We start from the raw sequence: 14789 nt of genomic DNA, 5'->3' as shown, positions 1-14789 counted from the left end.
TATGGTGACCAGCGAGCTGAGATAAGGCGGGGCTTTACCTAGCAGGGACTTGTAGATGACCTGGAGCCAGTGGTTCTGGCGATGAGTATGAAGCGAGGGCCAACCAACGAGAGCGTACAGGTCGCAGTGGTGGGTAGTATATGGGGCTTTGGTGACAAAACGGATGGCAATATGATAGACTGCATCCAATTTGTTGAGTAGAGTGTTGGAGGCTATTTTGTAATTGACATTGCCGAAGTCGAGGATCGGTAGGATGGTCAGTTTTACGAGGGTATGTTTGGCAGCATGAGTGAAGGATGCTTTGTTGCAAAAATAGGATGCCAATTCTAGATTTAATTTTGGATTGGAGATGTTTGATGTGAGTCTGGAAGGAGAGTTTGCAGTCTAACCAGACACCTAGGTACTTGTAGTTGTCCACATATTCTAAGTCAGAACCGTCCAGAGTAGTGATGCTGGACGGGCGGGCAGGTGCGGGCAACGATCGGTTGAAGAGCATGCATTTAGTTTTACTTGCATTTAAGAGCAGTTGGAGGCCACAGAAGGAGAGTTGTAATGGCATTAAAGCTCATCTGGAGGTTAGTTAACACAGTGTCCAAAGAAGGGCCAGAAGTATACAGAATGGTGCCGTCTGCGTAGAGGTGGATCAGAGAATCACCAGCAAGAGCAACATCATTGATGTATACAGAGAAGAGAGTCGGCCCAAGAATTGAACCCTGTAGCACCCCCATAGAGACTGCCAGAGGCCCGGACAACAAGCCCTCCGAATTGACACACTGAACTCTATGGGAGAAGTAGTTGGTGAACCAGGCGAGGCAATCATTTCAGAAACCAAGGCTGTTGAGTCTGCCGATAAGGTGGTGATTGAGTCGAAAGCCTTAGCTTTCAGGTCAATGAATACGGCTGCACAGTATTGTCTCTTAACGATGGCGGTTATGATATCGTTTAGAACCTTGAGCGTGGCTGAGGTGCACCCATGACCAGCTCTGAAACCAGATTGCATAGCGGAGAAGGTACGGTGGGATTCGAAATGGTCGGTAATCTGTTTGTTAACTAGGCTTTTTGAAGACTTTAGAAAGGCTTGGTAGGATAGATATAGGTCTATAGCAGTTTGGGTCAAGAGTGTCTCCCCCTTTGAAGAGGGGGATGACCGCAGCTGCTTTCCGGTCTTTGGGAATCTCAGACGACACAAAAGACTTGTTGAACAGGCTAGTAATAGGGGTTGCAGATTTCTGCAGATCATTTTAGAAAGAAAGGTTCCAGATTGTCTAGCCCGGATGATTTGTAGGGGTCCAGATTTTGCAGCTTTTTCAAAACATCAGCTAACTGGATTTGGGAGAAGGAGAAATGGGGGAGGCTTGGGCGAGTTGCTGTGGGGGGTGCAGGGCTGTTGACCGGGGTAGGGGTAGCCAGGTGGAAAGCATGGCCAGCCGTAGAAAAATGCTTATTGAAATTCTCAATTATAGTGGATTTATCGGTGGTGACAGAGTTTCCTATCCTCAGTGCAGTGGGCAGCTGGGAGGAGGTGCTCTTATTCTCCATGGACTTTACAGTGTCTCTTTTTTGAGTTTGTGTTACAGGAAGCTCATTTTTACTTGAAAAAGCTAGCCTTGGCTTTCCTAACTGCCTGTATATATTGGTTCCTAACTTCCCCGAAAAGTTGCATATCACGGGGGCTGTTCGATGCTAATGCAGAACGCCACATGATGTTTTTGTGCTGGTCAAGGGCAGACAGGTCTGGATAGAACCAAGGGCTATATCGGTTCCTGGTTCTAAATTTCTTGAATGGGGCATGCTTATTTAAGATGGTGAGGAAGGCACTTTTAAAGAATAACCAGGCATCCTCTACTGACGGGATGAGGTCAATATCCTTCCAGGATACCCGGGCCAGGTCGATTAGAAAGGCCTGCTCGCTGAAGTGTTTTAGGGAGCGTTTGACAGTGATGAGAGGAGGTAGTTTGATCACAGGCCCATTACGGATGCAGGTAATGAGGCAGTGATCGCTGAGATCTTGGTTGAAAACAGCAGAGGTGTATTTGGAGGGCAAGTTGGTTAGGATGACCTATGAGGGTGCCCGTGTTTACGGATTTGGGGTTGTACCTGGTAGGTTCATTGATAATTTGTGTGAGATTGAGGGCATCAAGCTTAGATTGTAGGATGGCCGGGGTGTTAAAACCTGTTGAGGACAGAGGGCGCTGTTTTCACTTTGGGGGAAAATCGTGCCCAATTTAAACGGCCTCGTACTCAATTCTTGCTCGTACAATATGCATATTATTATTACTATTGGATAGAAAACACTCTCTAGTTTCTAAAACCGTTTGAATTATATCTGTGAGTAAAACAGAACTCGTTTGGCAGCAAACTTCCTGACCAGGAAGTGGAAAGTCTGAAAACAATGCTCTGTTCTAGGGCCTGCCTATAAATGGGCATGATACGTATTAGTATACATGCACGTCATACACCTTCCACTAGATGTCAAGAGGCAGTGAGAGAAGAAATGGGGTGTTTATCTTGGTCTGAGGTGGAATGAATCCTCTTGGAATGACGTGTCACCCATTTCCTGTTTTCTGGAAAGCGCGAAGATGGACCTGGAATTGCCTTCTGGAAAGCTGTCGTTATAGGCGACTACTATCTCCGGCTTTGATTTTATTTGATACATGTCACAATATCATCGTAAAGTATGTTTTTTCAATATAGTTTTATTAGATTATTGAAATTTATTCGGGACGTTAGGCGTGTTGCGTTGGGTGCTTTTGTTCAGGAAGGAGAGCTTCGCGCCACTTGGCGAGTGTGCTTGCTAATTCAAGAGGGACAAAGGACGTTCTAAAACCAAACAACGATTGTTCCCGACAAAGGACCTCTTGTACAACATTCTGATGGAAGCTCATCAAAAGTAGGACCCATTTTATGATGCTATTTCATATATCTGTCGAACTGTGTACTATTAGTTTTGCGCCCAGGTTTTGGTCACTATCTCGCCATAACGTAAGCCTTATGTCGTAAAGAAGTTATTTTTACACTGCGATTGCATTAAGAACTAGTGTATCTATCATTTCCTATACAACATGTATTTTTTTGTAATGTTTATGAATAGTTATTTGGTCAGAATAGGTGAGAGTCTAATAGAAATATCCGCACATTCTGGGAAAAAGATGCTACGTTAGCACAATGTATAACCACTGATTTCAGCTCTAAATATGCACATTTTCGAACAAAACATAAGTGTATGTATAACCTGATGTTATAGGACTGTCATCTGATGAAGGTTTATGAAGGTTAGTGAAAATTAATATCTTTTGCTGGTTTATTCGCTTACGCTAACGTGCCTATTGCTATCGCTAACGTGCCTTGATGAATGAATGCGGTTGTGTGGTAGGCTATTGTAGTAAGCTAATATAATGCTATATTGTGTTTTCGCTGTAAAACACTTAAAAAATCGGAAATATTGGCTGGATTCACAAGATGTTTGTCTTTAATTTGCTGTACACCATGTATTTTTCAGAAATGTTTTATGATGAGTATTTAGGTATTTCACGTTGGTCTCTATAATTACTCTGGCTGCTTCGGTGCTATTTTTCATGGTAGCTGTGATGGTAGCTGCAATGTAAAACTGATTTATACCTCAAATATGCACATTTTTCGAACAAAACATAGATTTATTGTGTAACATGTTATAGGACTGTCATCTGATGAAGTTGTTTCTTGGTTAGTTTGGTTGGTTCTTGGTTAGTTTGGTTGGTTCCGTGCATGCTACCTGTGCTGTGAAAAATGTCTGTCCTTTTTTGTATTTGGTGGTGAGCTAACATAAATATATGTGGTGTTTTCGCTGTAAAACATTTAAAAAATCGGACATGTTGACTGGATTCACAAGATGTGTATCTTTCATTTGCTGTATTGGACTTGTTAATGTGTGAAAGTTAAATATTTCTAAAAAATATTTTTTGAATTTCGCGCTCTGCCTTTTCAGTGGAATGTGGGAGGAGTTCCGCTAGCGGAACGCTGGGGCTAGACAGGTTTTAAGCATGTCCCAGTTTAGGTCACCTAGCAGCACGAGCTCTGAAGATAGATGGGGGGCAATCAGTTCACATATGGTGTCCAGGGCACAGCTGGGGGCAGAGGGGGGTCTATAGCAAGCTGCAACGGTGAGAGACTTGTTTCTAGAAAGGTGGATTTTTAAAAGTAGAAGTTCAAGTTGTTTGGGTACAGACCTGGATAGTAAGACAGAACTCTGCAGGCTATCTCTGCAGTAGGTTGCAACACCGCCCCCTTTGGCAGTTCTATCTTGTCGGGAAATATTATAGTTAGGGATGGAAATTTCAGGGTTTTTGGTGTTCTTCCTAAGCCAGGATTCAGACATGACTAGGACATCCGGGTTGGCGGAGTGAATACTAACATTAGCTGCTTCAAATCAAATCAAATGTTATTTGTCACGTACACATGGTTAGCAGATGTTAATGCGAGTGTAGCGAAATGCTTGTGCTTCTAGTTCCGACAATGCAGTAATAACCAACGAGTAATCTAACCTAACAATTTCACAACAACTACCTTATACACACACAAATGTAAACGGGATGAAGAATATGAACATAAAGATATATGAATGAGTGATGGTACACAACGGCATAGGCAAGATGCAGTAGATGGTATCGAGTACAGTATAGTATACATATGAGATGAGTAATGTAGGGTATGTAAACATATAAAAGTGGCATTGTTTAAAGTGGCTAGTGATACATGTATTACATAAAGATGGCAAGATGCAGTAGATGGTGTAGAGTACAGTATATACATATGAGATGAGTAATGTAGGGTATGTAAACATTATATTAAGTGGCATTGTTTAAAGTGGCTAGTGATACATTTTTTACATCAATTTTTCCATTATTATAGTGGCTGGAGTTGAGTCAGTATGTTGGAAGCAGCCACTCAATGTTAGTGGTGGCTGTTTAACAGTCTGATGGCCTTGAGATAGAAGCTGTTTTTCAGTCTCTCGGTCCCAGCTGGAATGCACCTGTACTGACCTCGCCTTCTGGTTGATAGCGGGGTGAACAGGCAGTGGCTCAGGTGGTTGATGTCCTTGATGATCTTTTTGGCATTCCTGTGACATTGGGTGCTGTAGGTGTCCTGGAGGGCGGATAGTTTGGCACAGGTAATGCGTTGGGCAGACCGCACCACCGTCTGGAGAGCCTTGTGTTTGCGGGCAGTGTAGTTGCCGTATCAGGCGGTGATACAGCCAGACAGGATACTTTCAATTGTGCATCTAAAAGTTTGTGAGGGTTTTAGGTGACAAGCCAAATTTCTTTAGTCTCCTTAGGTTGAAGAGGCTCTATTGCGCCTTCTTCACCACACTATCTGTGTGGGTGGTCCATTTCAGTTTGTCAGTGATGTGTACGCCAAGAAACTTGAAGCTTTCCACCTTCTCCACTGCGGTCACATCGATGTAGATAGGGGGGTGCACCCTCTGCTGTTTCCTGAAGTCCACGATCATCTCCTTTGTTTTGTTGACGTTGAGTGAGAGGTTGTTTTCCAGGCACCACACTCCTCACCTCCTCCCAGTAGGCTGTCTCGTCATCGTTGGTAATCAAGCCTACTAGTGTTGTGTCGTCTGCAAACTTGATGATTGAGTAGGAGGCGTGCTTGGCCATGCAGTCATGGGTGAACAGGAAGTACAGGAGGGGGCTGAGCACGCACCCTTGTGGGGCCCCAGTGTTGAGGATCAGTGGGGTGGAGGTGATGTTTCCTATCTTGACCACCTGGGGGCGGCCCATCAGGAAGTCCAGGACCCAGTTGCACAGGGCGGGGTTCATACCCAGGGCCTCGAGCTTAATGATGAGCTTGGAGGGTACTATGGTATTGAATGCTGAGCTATAGTCAATGAACAGCATTCTTACATAGGTATTCCTCTAGTCCAGATGGGATAGGGCAGTGTGCAGTGTGATGGCGATTGCATCGTCTGTGGATCTATTGAGGCGGAAAGCAAATTGAAGTGGGTCTAGGGTGGCAAGTAAGGTAGAGGTGATATGATCCTTGACTTGTCTCTCAAAGCACTTCATGATGACAGAGGTGAGTGCTACGGGGCGATAGTCGTTCAGTTACCTTTGCCTTCTTGGGAACAAGAACAATGGTGGCCCTCTTGAAGCATGTGGGGACAGCAGACTGGGATAGGGACTGATTGTATATGTCCGTAAACACATCAGCCAGCTAGTCTGTTCATGCTCTGAGGATGCTGCTAGGGATGCCGTCTGGGCCGGCAGCCAACCGAGGATTAACACGTTTAAATGTTAATTGTGCGAAGAATGTGTTAAGCCAGTCCGGAAGCAATACGGTCTCGGCGACGTGGCTGGTTTTCCTTTTGAAGTCCGTGATTGTCTATAGTCCATGCCACATACATCTCATGTCTGAGCAGTTGAATTGCGACTCCACTTTCTCTCTATACTAACGTTTAGCTTGTTTGATTGCCTTGCAGAGTGAGTAACTACACTGTTAATATTCTGCCATTTTACCAACTTGAGTTTCTGCCTATAGGACGGGAGGAGCAAGATGGAGTCGTGGTCAGATTTTACCGAAAGGAGGGCGGGCCTTGTAAGCATCCCAGGAGTTTGACTAGCAATGGTCGAGAGTCTTAGTAGCGTGACCCTGACCAAACCAAATAGAGACATCAAAAGGATCTCTAAGGTCAGGGCGTGACAGTAGCGTGAGTAGTACAGTCAATATGTTGATAGAACTTCGGCATCCTAGTCCTCAGATTTGCTCTGTTAAAATCCCTACAAAACAAATGCAGCCTCAGGATATGTGGTTTCCAGTTATAAAATCCAGTGAAATTCCAGTGAAATTTCTCAAAAGGTGCTTTATCACTAGCCCCCACCTTTTTTCCTCACCCAGGCAAGACGTGAAATGTGCAGGGGTACCAGGTAATAACATAGCTATATACAAGAGGTATCAGTACCGAGTCATGTTACCAGTACAGAGTCAATGTACAGGGGTACCAGGTAATAACATAGCTATATACAAGAGTTATCAGTACCGAGTCATGTTACCAGTACAGAGTCAATGTGCAGGGGTACCAGGTAATAACATAGCTATATACAAGAGGTATCAGTACCGAGTCATGTTAACAGTACAGAGTCAATGTGCAGGGGTACAAGGTAATAGCATAGCTATATTCAAGACGTACCAGTACTGAGTCAATGTGCAGGGATACGAGGTAATATAATAGCTATATACAAGACGTACCAGTACTGAGTCAATGCGCAGGGGTACGAGGTAATATCATAGCTACATACAAGACGTACCAGTACTGAGTCAATGCGCAGAGATATGAGGTAATGTAATAGCTACAGTGGGGATAACAAGTATTTGATACACTGCCGATTTTGCAGGTTTTCCTACTTACAAAGCATGTTGAGGTCTGTAATTTTTTATCATAGGTACACTTCAACTGTGAGAGACGGAATCTAAAACAAAAATCCAGAAAATCACATTGTATGATTTTTAAGTAATTAATTAGCATTTTATTGCATGACAATAGTATTTGATCACCTACCAACCAGTAAGAATTCCGGCTCTCACAGACCTGTTAGTTTTTCTTTAAGAAGCCCTCCTGTTCTCCACTCATTACCTGTATTAACTGCACTTGTTTGAACTCGTTACCTGTATAAAAGTCACCTGTCCACACACTTAATCAAACAGACTAAAATTGTAGACCTGCACAAGGCTGGGATGGGCTACAGGACAATAGGCAAGCAGCTTGGTGAGAAGGCAACAACTGTTGGCGCAATTATTAGAAAATGGAAGAAGTTCAAGATGACGGTCAATCACCCTCGGTCTGGGGCTCCATGCAAGATCTCACCTCGTGGGGCATCAATGATCATGAGGAAGGTGAGGGATCAGCCCAGAACTACATGGCAGGACATGGTCAATGACCGGAAGAGAGCTGGGACCACAGTCTCAAAGAAAACCATTAGTAACACACTACGCCGTCATGGATTAAAATCCTGCAGCGCACGCAAGGTCCCCCTGCTCAAGCCAGCGCATGTCCAGGCCCGTCTGAAGTTTGCCAATGACCATCTGGATGATCCAGTGGAGGAAGGGGAGAAGGTCATGTGGTCTGATGAGACAAAGATAGAGCTTTTTGGTCTAAACTCCACTCGCCGTGTTTGGAGGAAGAAGAAGGATGAGTACAACCCCAAGAACACCATCCCAAACCGTGAAGCATGGAGGTGGAAACATTCTTTGGGGATGCTTTTCTGCGAAGGGGACAGGACGACTGCACCGTATTGAGGGGAGGATGGATGGGGCCATGTATCGCGAGATCTTGGACAATAACCACCTTCCCTCAGTAAGAGCATTGAAGATGGGTCGTGGCTGGGTTTTCCAGCATGACAACGACCCGAAACACACAGCCAGGGCAAATAAGGAGTGGCTCCGTAAGAAGCATCTCAAGGTCCTGGAGTGGCCTAGCCAGTCTCCAGACCTGAACCCAATAGAAATCTTTGGAGGGAGCTGAAAGTCCGTATTGCCCAGCGACAGCCCCGAAACCTGAAGGATCTGGAGAAGGTCTGTATGGAGGAGTGGGCCAAAATCCCTGCTGCTGTGTGTGCAAACCTGGTCAAGAACTACAGGAAACGTATGATCTCTGTAATTGCAAACAAAGGTTTCTGTACCAAATATTAAGTTCTGCTTTTCTGATGTATCAAATACTTATGTCATGCAATAAAATGCAAATTAATTTCTTAAAAATCATACAATGTGATTTTCTAGATTTTTGTTTTAGATTCCGTCTTTCACAGTTGAAGTGTACCTATGATAAAAATTACAGACCTCTACATGCTTTGTAAGTAGGGAAACCTGCAAAATCGGCAGTGTTTCAAATACTTGTTCTCCCCACTGTATATACAAGACGTACCAGTACAGAGTCAATGTGCAGGGGTACGAGGTAATATCATAGATACATACAAGACATACCAGTACTGAGTCAATGCGCAGGGATATGAGGTAATGTAAATGCTATATACAAGATGTACCGGTACTGAGTCAATAGCTAATATCATAGCTATATACAAGATGTACCAGTACTGAGTCAATGTGCAGGAATATGAGGTAATGTAGATGCTATATACAAGACGTACCGGTACTGAGTCAATGCGCAGGGATATGAGGTAATATCATAGCTATATACAAGACGTACCAGTACTGAGTCAATGTGCAGGGGTACGAGGTAATATCATAGCTACATACAAGACGTACCAGTACTGAGTCAATGTACCAGTACTGAGTCAATGTGCAGGGATATGAGGTAATATCATAGCTATATACAAGACGTACCAGTACTGAGTCAATGTGCAGGGATACGAGGTAATATCATAGCTATATACAAGACGTACCAGTACTGAGTCAATGCGCAGGGGTACGAGGTAATATCATAGCTATATACAAGACGTACCAGTACTGAGTCAATGCGCAGGGGTACGAGGTAATATCATAGCTACATACAAGACGTACCAATACTGAGTCAATGCGCAGAGATATGAGGTAATTGAGGTATATATATACATATAATAAAGTGGAAAAAAGTTAGATAATAAACAGTGCAGCAGCATACAGTCCCATTCAAACGTTTGGACACACCTACTCATTCAAGGGTTTTTCTTTATTTTTACTATTTTCTACATTGTAGAATAATAGTGAAGACATCACAACTATGAAATAACACATATGGAATCATGTAGTAACCAAAAAAGTGTTAAACCAATCAAAATAGACACCCTTTGCCTTGATGACAGCTTTAAACACTCTTGGTATTCTCTCAACCAGCTTCATGAGTTAGTCACCTGGAAGCATTTCAATTAACAGGTGTGCCTTGTTAATTTGTGGAATTTCTTTCCTTAATGCGTTTGAGCCAATCAGTTGTGTTGTGACACGGTAGATAGACCTACAGAAGATATCCCTATTTGGTAAAAGACCAAGTCCATATTATGGAAAGAACAGCTCAAATAAGCAAAGAGAAATGACAGTCCATCATTACTTTAAGACATTAAGGTCAGTCAATCCGGAACATATCAAGAACTTTAAATGTTTCTTCAAGTGCAGTCGCAACAACCATCAAGCGATATGATGAAACTGGCCCTCATGAGGGCCGCCACAGGAAAGGAAGACCCAGAGTTACCTCTGCTGCAGAGGATAAGTTCATTAGAGTTACCAGCCTCAGACATTGCAGCCCAAATAAATGCTTCACAGAGTTAATAGACACATCTCAACATCAACTGTTCAGAGGAGACCGTCTGAATCAGGCCTTCATGGTCGAATTGCTGCAAAGAAACCACTGCTAAAGGACACCAATAAGAAGAGACTTGCTTGGGCCAAGAAAGACGAGCAATGGACATTAGACCGGTGGAGATTTTGACTGGTACTGTATATATATGCTTTATGTTGTTGTATTGTATCATCTTTTCAAAACATTTTTTAAATTATATTTGGTTTTATATAATTGACTAAAACTCTATTTTTCTATAAATCTCGTCCCCTTGAAACGAGCCCAAACAAAACAAAACAATCTCCAAAACGGCAAAAAGTACAGTCAAAATAAATTGTGAGCAACACACTGGCTAAAGACGAAACCAGAACCAGAAGTGACGCGGAACACCATATCCTCGTTTGAACAACATCCATGTCAACGTCACCCACACAAACTTCATCAAACTCTTCCTCTGGATGTATCTCAGCAAAGAGAGGGGAGAGGGAAACATCTTTACGCTGTTCAGCAATCAGCTGCTTCCTAGACATCGAAGTTTCAATTGAAGGGACCCTCCCTTCAGAGGACCTAAAAACTCATTGTTTTAGTGGGAGGGGCATCGGGGGTATACTGGGTGTTTTAGTGGGAGGGGCATCGGGGGTATACTGGGTGTTTTAGTGGGAGGGGCATCGGGGGTATACTGGGTGTTTTAGTGGGAGGGGCATCGGGGGTATACTGGGTGTTTTAGTGGGAGGGGCATCATGGGTATACTGGGTGTTTTAGTGGGTGGGGCAGAAGTTGGCCCTTACCTCATACTTCTGAAGGAGTTGGCCCTTACCTCATACTACTGAAGGAGTTGGCCCTCACCTCATACTTCTGAAGGAGTTGGCCCCCACCTCATACTTCTGAAGGAGTTGGCCCTCACCTCATGCTTTGCTTAGTTTGATTTGTCACCCTGGTGAAACAGGGTCATTAAACTGTTTAACAGCTCATTACATTTCAGTTCAATGTGTAGTTATTTATCATATACGGAAGATATGTACATGTTTGTGGGTGGAGAGACATTCACACCATGCAGACTAAGAGTTTATGACAAGTTATTTTAAAGATCTTGCATGATATACGATCTGCATTTTTGTATTTGAGGGACATGTTTCTCTAAGCTCCAAACTTATTCTGGGGGGGAGGTGATATTCTGATAACTGCCAGATGTCATTAAGCAGTTGAGTAAACTGTCACTATAAAACTGTCATTGCACATATTTGAAGTATTTTCGGAGGGCCTTGGGAGGATTGGACAGTAACACTTGATCCAATACATTTAAGAGTGCTTTAAATGACTCCGTCTGTGCTCGCCAAATAGTTTTATCACCACAGACAGGAGTTTGTCTGACACCCAATGCCTTGGCTCACGTCAGGATTTGTTACACGATACCAATATAGCTAACAGCCAGTTAAAATCTAAAACTAAATGTGAAAATGTTAATTAATGTCACATGCTCTGGCATGGATCCACTAAACAGCCGAGCTCTGCTTATTTTCCAGATCACATATCTGGCTGCAGATCTATTATAGGGGCCAATGTCAGCAATGCCAGGACATCCTGGTTGACTAATAAGGTCAAAATAATGTGCTGGCCTGCATAAGATCTCTCTGTGGTCCACAGTATTGATTATGAGATCTTTTCAGCAGTGTGAAGTCAATGGAGGGCGAAATGTACTATTAATGTCATACATTTACAAGGAGAAACACTTGCATCAAATAGGCAGCTGGTGCGTTTTTCAGCAAGCTTTGCAAATCTTTTTTTGAGAACCTTGTGGTCAACTAATAAGGTCAAAAGAATATATTGTATATCTTTACAGATTTCAGCAAGCTTTGCTTTGTTGGCAGGTCTGCTGCCATTTGAGGCATACACCAGATGACTATAAACAGACATAAACCTGATGTGGTCATTAAATGGACCAGTAACTGATCTGCTTCTTTATTATTACAAATGTAAAGACAACACAAATTGTAGGAAGACACAGTCAAGGACAAGAAAAGTTAGTCCATAACAGAGAACATCAATAAAACGGTGAATCCCACACCCTCCCTTCAGCTGCAGCTGTTGGAACACAAGCCTCTGTGGGAGCAGGGGACTGGTCTTAGGCAATCTTTAGGAACAGTCAAGTGACAGTCCAATCCCCCAGATGGCCCGACACCAATGATCAATATCTAGATGTGAAACACTTGACATCCCGTCACACAGTTGGACGACTGATTTAACACTAGAAGTGTTGACTCAATTTTTGACTCAATTTGAATAAAATAAAAAATATTAATCATGACCCCCTCCATCGTAGATTTTTCCTAAATAAGTATATTTAAGGCCAGGCACCAAAAGCTAAAATAAAATGTTGCATCTACTCTTGTTTTTGTTTTTGTGTTGATGTTTTTGTATTAAGGTCCATTAATATTAGTATTTTCAAAAAGTTAAAATAAACACCTAATTTTTTTTATGAAAATGTATATTTGGAGGGGCAGCTTAGATATTCGACATACTTCTGATTCCACTGCCTACTCCTCCTACAGTGTTCATGCTAGAAACGCCGTTCCAACTTCAGAACGTGCGGAATGGTCTGGATCGAGTTGCTTGTACACAACGTTTTGAAATCTGCTAAACTTTTTACGTTATTTCACTTTTCTCACTCCATCCGTTAACATGGGATTTGACAAGATTCTAAAGCGCCCCATTGGGACATCATCACTTCAAACTGACATTCTCTGTAAGTGAAATCATGCAGCTAATAATAATCATCAGCTAATGATTCCACTTTCAACCACTTAGACAAAAAAGCTTTGTCTACTTCTCTGCTACTCAAATCTGGCGTTTGGACAAAAAAATAACATTCGTATCAAAAGTTACAGCAGTTTAAGTAACCGCATCAACATCATTTTCTGTAACATTTTGGCAAACAACGTCTGTTTTGACCACTACCGCAAAAAGTTAGACAAAAAGTTAGAGCGTATGGAATATTCGTCTACTTCTCTGCTATTCATAGCTGTTCCCGCAATCAAAATATTCAATAAGGAATTTACGGTACAGCTGTTTTTGTAACTGCATTACCACGTGTTTTTCAATTACATACCACAACTACACAACTTCTGATCACACATTTAACTACTGACCACAACTTCTGACCTCAACCGCACAACTTCTGACCACACATTTAACTACTGACCGTATCCACACAATTACATACCTCAACCATAAAACAACCATAAAACAACCATAAAACAACCAAATCTCTCTGATAAATTAAAGAAACAACCAAGAGTGTTGTCTCATCAAATATTAGAAATCAACACGTGTCCAGTAAGAATTGTCTTTCAAGTTTCTTGTTACCTACATTAATGAGCAATAAATTATACATTTGTCATTAAATAATCAAATTCTTTGTCTCATGGTATATTAGTACATTGTTTAACAGAATTATCATATATGAATTATCATATCTGCCATGAGAAGTGACTGGATAGTTCCCTTAAAGAAAAGCACCTTTAGTCAATCTGCTTTCTCTGTGAGAGCTTCCCATGTCTGTAATACACTGCCATCAGACACACATAACTGCACCACACTTTCACAAAAAACATGAAGACATGGCTAAAGGTCAATCAGATTTGTGAACATAATCCCTAGCTGTGTATTGCCTCTGTCCATGTTGTCTGTTGTCTGTAGCTTGTGAGGTTTGGAAACACTTTGTTGCTTTTATGGATTTTGTCTTGTTGCTTTTTGTGCTGTGTTGTTCTGTCTGCATGCTATGTCTTGCTTGTTCTATGTTGTTCTGTCTGCATGCTACGTCTTGCTTGTTCTATGTTGTTCTGTCTGCATGCTATGTCTTGCTTGTTCTATGTTGTTCTGTCTGCATGCTACGTCTTGCTTGTTCTATGTTGTTCTGTCTGCATGCTATGTCTTGCTTGTTCTATGTTGTTCTGTCTGCATGCTATGTCTTGCTTGTTCTATGTTGCTCTGTCTGCATGCTATGTCTTGCTTGTTCTATGTTGTTCTGTCTGCATGCTATGTCTTGCTTGTTCTATGTTGTTCTGTCTGCATGCTATGTCTTGCTTGTTCTATGTTGTTCTGTCTGCATGCTACGTCTTGCTTGTTCTATGTTGTTCTGTCTGTATGCTATGTCTTGCTTGTTCTATGTTGTTCTGTCTGCATGCTACGTCTTGCTTGTTCTATGTTGTTCTGTCTGCATGCTATGTCTTGCTTGTTCTATGTTGTTCTGTCTGCATGCTATGTCTTGCTTGTTCTATGTTGTTCTGTCTGCATGCTATGTCTTGCTTGTTCTATGTTCTTCTGTCTGCATGCTATGTCTTGCTTGTTCTATGTTGTTCTGTCTGCATGCTATGTCTTGCTTGTTCTATGTTGTTCTGTCTGCATGCTATGTCTTGCTTGTTCTATGTTGTTCTGTCTGCATGCTATGTCTTGCTTGTTCTATGTTGTTCTGTCTGCATGCTATGTCTTGCTTGTTCTATGTTGTTCTGTCTGCATGCTATGTCTTGCTTGTTCTATGTTG

This window comes from Salvelinus namaycush, unplaced genomic scaffold (assembly GCF_016432855.1).
Source record: "Salvelinus namaycush isolate Seneca unplaced genomic scaffold, SaNama_1.0 Scaffold241, whole genome shotgun sequence".
NCBI classification, from domain to species: domain Eukaryota; kingdom Metazoa; phylum Chordata; class Actinopteri; order Salmoniformes; family Salmonidae; genus Salvelinus; species Salvelinus namaycush.
Note: the sequence above shows the minus strand (reverse complement) of the source record.